Source organism: Lytechinus variegatus, chromosome 13 (genome assembly GCF_018143015.1).
Source record: "Lytechinus variegatus isolate NC3 chromosome 13, Lvar_3.0, whole genome shotgun sequence".
Lineage (NCBI taxonomy): Eukaryota > Metazoa > Echinodermata > Echinoidea > Temnopleuroida > Toxopneustidae > Lytechinus > Lytechinus variegatus.
Window position 1 is genome coordinate 2,748,552 of NC_054752.1, and position 8,000 is coordinate 2,756,551.

Here is an 8,000-nt window from a genome sequence, read left to right on the forward strand (position 1 = left end):
TAATGACAACCACCGACTAATCTTTTCATGAAATACTCATGCGCGTGTTGGGGGATGACTTTCGGGGCCGGTGCACCCGGGAAAGCAAAAAGGAGGTCGCAAAAAAGGATATGAAAAGAGAGAAAAAGGATAAAAAAAAGGATAAAAGAAGAAGAGAAAGAAAGAAGGAAAAAAAAGAAAAGGGAGGGGGGGGCGCCAAATAGCTGTTTTACGTAGGGGTCCGAATTGATGTTCGACACAGGGCGCCGAAATGATCTTCAAGCTAGGGGAGCACCGAATAGATGTTCGACCAAGGGGGCGCCGAATTGATATTTTACCTTGGGATGGGGCGCCAAATTCATAATCTACCTTTGATGCGCCAATTTTGATGTTTGACATGTTTGATGTTTTCCACATCAATTTGGCTCTAGTACTCTCATGAAATGCATAGTTAGAAGCTCATATCCTGTTCATGATTACCAAAAGTGCTTAGTCCAAATTTTAGGTCATAATATCAAAAATTTTCATCTCGCTCTTCGCTTTCGCATTAATTGTTCAGTAAGGTGACGATCGATCGTGCTTAAAATGTCAAACTTTGGGTCAAAATATAAAAAAAATTCAGCTCGCGTTTCGCGCTTGCATAAATTTTTTTGTTAGATACTCATCCTATTCATGATTACCAAAGATGCTTACCATGCCTTCTCGAATGTCAAAATTTTCACATTTTCAGCTCGCGCTTCGCGCTTACAAAAGTGTTTATACAGATACCCATCGTGTTCATGGTTACAAAATGTGCTAAGTCAAATGTTGGGTCGGAATATAAACAAATTTACGCTCGGGCTTTGCGCTCACATAAAATGGTTTGTTATTTATACTTGTGGAAGCTCAGATCATAAAGATGTTCAGATATTCATCTCGTCATGTCTACAATCCTTGAAAGAGATGATTAGATGACAAAATCTTGGAGCTCGCCATGTCTACATCCCATGGGAGAGATGGTCAGATGACCAGATCTTGGAGCTTGCCATGTCTACATCCCATGGGAGCGATGATCATATGAAAATATCTTGGATCTCGTCATGTCTACATCCAGTGGAAGAGATGATCAGATGTCATGATCATGGTTCCAAGATCTTGACATCTGATCATCTCCTCTACAGGATGTAGACATGGCGAGATTCAAGATCTTGTCACCTGATCATCTCTTCCACGTGATGTAGACATGTTAATGGTTACAAAACGTGCTTTTAAAGTCCAGTTTTGGGTCGGAAATCAAGACAATCTTCCGCTCGCGCTTTGCGCTTGCATAAAAATAATGTTGAAATAGAAAAACATCCACTTCTGAATGACCAAAAATCCTTACATACTTTCCAAATTTGAGGTCAGGATACTGAAAAAATTGATCTCGCGTTTCGCCCTCGCATCAATAAATATTTTTGTTTAGATATACGTATAGCCTAGGGGCTTTATTCAAAATTTTTGGTCGGGAAGGTTTGACAGGCTTATCCGAGGTAAAATTGTGTGCTGATTATAAAAATGTCAGTCTTATTGACCGTACTCACGACATTTTAGCCATTTTGGCCAAATTTTGACCAAAAATGACCAATTTGACCACTCTTTGGAAAATGGTCCGTTAACAGAATGATTTTGTAACCACATCCAGTTAAAAGGGTCTATCCTAAGCAAAGATGCACCCAAATTCCAAATAAAGTGGTTTCATTTTACAAATCACACTAGAAGTGGTCATTTTGGCCATGTTTTGACCAAAAATGACAATTTTCATGATTTTTTTGTCCCAAATGTGTTACAAGCATTGATCAGAACAAAGATTGGATGTCTATAGAAATCCACATTTATTTTCAAAATGTGCGCTGGATCATAATATTCAACCTCATATAATTTATTCTGTCACTTTTGACCTATGACGGTCATTTGGCATGTTTGGGTACTTATGACATAAACTGACCATTCGCGCAGTTATGCATTATAAACTGTTCAAATAGGCAGGAAATTAAGGTCTTAAGCATGTATTCCCTTATTAAATGGTAATGCATTCAAATGTCCTTCTTGTGTAGAATTTTATGCTGATTCCAACTATACCAGTCTTAATGACCCTATTCAAAAGCTTATGGTCATTTTGGTTATTTATGTCCCTCAAAATGACCAATAATGCAAGTTAAATTTATCAAAAAATACTTCGAATGTTTCCAGAATCGTTAGAAGGGAGTGTGCTGTGACACCTAACATTAATGTATTAATCCTTATATTGAACATCTCAAAATTATTTTTAACCTCATGCAACTTATTCCATCAGTTTTGACCTATGAAGGTCATTTTGGGTACTTTAGACGTAACTGACCATTCGCGCAATTCGGCATAATAAACTTGCAAATCGACAGGAATTTGAGGTCTTCAGCGTGTATCTTCTAAATGGGATTGCATTTAAATATCTATCTTGTGTAGAATTTTATGCTGATTCTAAATATATCACTCTTAATGACCCTATTCAAAAGCTTATGGTCATTTTGGTCATTTATGTCCCTAAAATGACCAATAATACAAGTTAAATTTATCCAAAAATACTTCGAATGTTTCCAGAATCGTTACAAGGGTGTGCTGTGACACCAAATATTGGTGTATTAATTTTTTAAACCGAACATCTCAAAAGCTGAGTTTTTTGACCTCAGGTAACTTTTCCCATCAGTTTTGACCTATGAGGGTCATTTTGAGTACTTTAGACATTACTGACCATTCGCGAAGTTTTGCATTTTGTCCAACTTGACCCCTGCCCAATGTGTATGTTAATTCACCCTATAGCGAACATGGTGAGGATAGATTCAGGATTGCGTTAATATTAGAAATTACGCTAAATCCGTCCAAAATTCAACATGACACACATACCCATGACATCCAGACTAACGAACTCATACCCCCCCGCAAAAATGTTTTCACTCCAAAATGAAGCTTATTTTTGTCCAGAGAATACAAGCAGCACCCCCTGCACCCCTGCTTACCATGTCAAGAAATTCAGTTGACAGTGTACGGTTGCCCCACAACCAAATATACTGCAAAGGGAATATCGGACAGTACGTATCTCTGTGGAAACGCTTGGGAAGAGCGCCCCACAGCGTTGAGTAAGTAACGATTTAATTTTTTTTTTTACCTTTTTGCGTATCGCGGTATGGTTGTTTATTAACATATGGGAGAAATGGTGAAGGAATACAGGGGCGGATCCAGCCTTCGCCAATAGAGGGGGGGGGGGGGGGGGGGGTGGGGGGGGGGGGTGGGGGTGGCCCGGAATTTTTTCAGCCATATTTCCCCGATCGGCCGCTCGAAGATGATAAACGTGATAAACGAATTAATTTTGTTAATTTGTTGAGATATACTTTGTATTTTTTTTTTAATTGGCTTCAGTAGGATTGCGTAAATGTTACTTGTAAAGGCAATTACGTGTCTGTATCGATTTTAATAAATCTTTTGTTATCCATGGTTGTTCGGGTGTTTTTCCATTATTTTTTACCTTTCCTTTGGGAATATTCTTTTCATAATAATGCAATTTTTTATTTAAGAGATATACGATGTGTTTGCGTCAGTTTCATTATAGACATCCTCCCACCCCTCAATAAGTCTTGCTTCATTAATTCAATATTACGTTTAGATTATTTTCGATATGAGCGTTGGTTAATTGATTTGGGGCACGGTAATTTCAATTCAAAAGTTAAAAATATTGGTAGGTGGTCTGAAAGTTCAGAGCATAGAATTCCTCCTATCATTTTATTATTCATGTTGCTATGTACGTTGGAAAAAATATTGTCGATTTGAGTAGATGAATTTGGTTTGATTCTAGTGGATTTATTGATGAATGAATGGAAGCCGAATGAGTACATTAGTTTCATAAAATTGATTGATTGATTATTGTCGACTGAGGGTAGGAAATTGATATTAAAATCACCAAGAATAAAAGTATGTTTATTTTCATTACCTATTGCATATAAATAGTGCTCTAGTTCCTCATAAAACAAATCAAGATTAGAGCCTAGTGGTCTATAAATCAACCTATGATGATATTTTTAAATCCTGTGTTTTCAATTTCAATGAACAAAGACTCTGCATGTAAGAGTTTCACATCGGAACGGATCTTAAATTTCAGTTTATCAATAATAAAGACTGAGGGCCACGCCTCCGTCTCTTTTTCCTTTGCGGTCTGCCCTTATCAACTTATAATTTGGTAAACTGAACAAATCTGGGGAATTATCATGCAACCATGTCTCGCTAATACCTATAACAGAAAATTTGAAATTATTTAATGTGTGTAAGAGATTTTTAAAATATTCGAAGTTTCTATTGAGACTTCTTAAATTTGCATTTAAATGGAAATATTATCGGGATTACTATCAAACATGTTATCCAATTCTTGAGGTGTATAGTATTTGCTGTCATGTGACTTTTCTATGTAATTATCAAGAATAAAAGAGAGGGACTCCATCTTGGTCAGCAAGAACATATCATTGGAAGCATTAGAGCAGAGCTCAACCACCCAAGTACATATAAGATTTGAAATCATTACACTTTCAAAAAAATAAAATAAACAGTCAATTGAAAATGAATTAAGAGTATACCCAGAAATATGCCTTAAGATGATGTGAGGGATATTTAATACAAAAGTTAGGTACAAATCTAGCGAACGATTAAAAAAAATATTCAGATTGTATCAATCAATTTTAAAGCAATCTATTTTTGTGAAAATATCGGGAAATTGTTTTCCCTAATGTTTAACAACGCAAAATAAGCAAATAATTATATTATTTAGATTAGATTGTGGTATTAGTTTCACTCATCTTCCATGAAAATTTTCAAAATTATTTTTTCATGCTACAATTAGTTAGGCCCTACATATTTATTCCTCCTTTTTTTCTCTGTTTTCCTTACTTTTCTACTTCTCTAAAATTCTTCACAGCTCCCTGTCTCTCTTTAATCAAGCGCATCAATATACGCGTAGTTGCGCGATGCCAGGAACTGTTTTGGGGATACGCCCTACCTTCCACGGGGCTTTCCTATTGGCTAGAAGGGCTTCAACGGGGAACTAACGATGATTTTGATTGGTTTGCTTCCGAAAAGATGGGTGGGAACTTTGAGAGACATGACAGGGAAAAGACAATGTTCAGAATACCGATTTGTGACAATCATAGCGGTGTCACATCTCGGAGAGACATGACAAAATTTATGACAAAAGTTATGACAGAGTTCCAGAATACCACCCCTGGTCATCGGATTCAATCAGTCATTCCCGCACACAATGTATGCACATCCTCCACTCCCTGGGGAGTATTCCAGTCAGTCGCCGATGAGGCGCACACAGTTCTGGACAAGCTGCAATGACTTTCACATCCTACCGGGTACCCATTTAGCACCTGGGTCGAGAGTGGCAAAGTGTGGATTAACGCCTTGCCAAAGGACGCCAGACCGCGGTGGGATTCGAACACACGACCCTCTGTTTACAAGGCGAGAGTCAGAACCACTACACCACGGCTCGTCTCAGCATGCAATGTCAATACGCGCACATAGACCGAACAAAAAATATACCTATCCCTTCGCGTGATTCAGAAAATCTAGGGCAATACGGTTTTGCAAATTACCAGCTCAGATGTCTGATAGGGGTGTTAGCACGAGTCTTTAGACGAGGAAATATTGTACAAAGGGCGATATATTTGATGTACATTCTCCGAATGAATAGCCAGTCAATATTTTCATTTGTTTTGTTGTACCATAATCGTATATATTTGTAAATAAAATGAATTGAAACGTACCTTCGCTCTTTGACAATTGAAAACTAGTGAACTCTAACAACATGGAAATGGAATGCCTGAGGCAAATGGCACTTTAACAAAAGGGAAGTTTTTCTAAGTGATAATTTTTTTTCATTGCATATGACGGTGGATTACATTTTTTAGCGACTATACATGGAACTAAAAATGGCTGCCTCAAAATCGATGTTCTACTGGGGTTATGTGATCGTTCTAAGCAAGTTTGTGATATTATTTATTGATACTGGGATTGCGAAATCTTTCGGAGTTCTTATTCCTACCATGGTCGAACGGCTAGACTCGGATTATGCTACTGTTGGGTTGATGTGTAGCATGCCATCATCATTTTCTCATCTGCTATGTAAGATATTACAAGTCTCATCGACGAAACCAACCTATGATCAACCGTGATAATAATAATAATAATACTTACGATTTCTATAGCTTGATCAACCAAATTGTTAGATTATTATCAATTACATACTATCGGTCCTCTTGGAGTTGGCTTATGACTGTACGATGAGGCCAAATATCTTGTTGCATATTTTTTTTCATCATCAAGCTAGAGGGAGAGTGAGAAGGTAAGGGAGGGAGGGAGGGAGAGTGGAAGCAGGAGGGGTAGATGGAGGCGCATACATTCGTAATTCCGAAGCTTCGTTATTCAGAAGGTTCGGTTATTCCGAAGGTTCGTTAATCCGAAAACGAAATGAGGTTCGTAATTCCGAAGGTTCGTTAGTCCGAAACGAAATGAGGTTCGTAATTCCGAAGGTTCGTTAGTTCGAAAACGAAATAAGATTCGTTAATCTGAAAACTGAATAACGTTCGTATTTCCGAAAATAAAATTAATTCATTTTGGCAAGAAAACGGTGTTGTCCTTGCAAATTGACAGGATATTATGCAACAATAGTAATAACGTACGATGATACATGCGTGTGTTGTGGCCAAAGCATGTATTAAGATAGGCGCCTAAATCTGAGCAATTGCTGTCCAAGCAAATGGTTGAAAGATCAGAGGATTAAGTGTGTTGGTCGCGTGTGAGTAACCTCCAGATAATAGAATTTGTATTGGAGGGGATGTCAGTATTAGAGCTTCTGCTGGTAATGAAAATAAAAATAGTACTAATGATGATCATATTAATCCCAAACGATGATCTTAAATAAAATGGTGATAAAGAATATTGGGCGATTCCACACTAGAACTTAAAAACATTATGAATTTCAACATGCTTTCAATAAGTCATAAGTAGTGTAATATTTAACTATGATACCTAAATTTTATGAAAATTATGAGTTTTAACCAAAAAGGAAGTCAGATATATATATATATTTTTTTTTGGGGGGGGGAACAATTGAATTTTCAATTTTCAATAATTTTGCTAAGTAAATAGTCAAGTACAAACACTGCCTGAAACAATTATTGACAAAGCATGAGAAGATTGAAAATGGAATAAAGTATCGTTGATGGTTCCAAATAATATCTACAATATTTTCATGATCCATAATGGGGGCAGCCCTGATTTTTCCGAACCTATTTTTGGGAATGTCCCGTACGAAACATAAACAAGCAAAAGTTTTTCCCATAATTTTATCTTTGATGCTGCAATTTCACAAAATCAGTTTCTCAATCTTTGTCCCATGGGTGATCGATTTATTCCATAAGAGTCTAATTACTTTCCTCCATTTTTCAATAATTTTCCTATTAAAAGATATCCCGTACGACACACACTGTGTCGTACGGGACATGTCCCATACGACACATAATATATACTGCATTTAATTGCATGATTTGGATTCAGAATCTATAAATAGTAGGCCTTTTTTAATTCAAATAATTGATTTGACATAGAGTGAACTGAAAAAGTACTTTTTCTCATCTCCATAAAATATGAAATAGGTGATTCTAACCATTTTAATTGAATTCATGTAGATGTATTCTTTTGTGAATCTCTTCAGCTAAACTGCTGATTTTCACTGGTCAGAGCAGGTTAATTTTTTGTCATTGTGCATGAAAAGAAAACCTCTATAATTGATTCACCCTAGCCTGGAAGATGAATTCCCTTTGCATGCTAATTTGGAATTATTATAGGATGTACAAAAATATATACCTATCAATCATCTATTTGGACTTCCCTTGATGATCACTAATTTTTTATATACAGTATTGAAACTCCTTACTCTTTTCAAGTTGTAAACAAAAAACTGGAAATAAGACAAACCA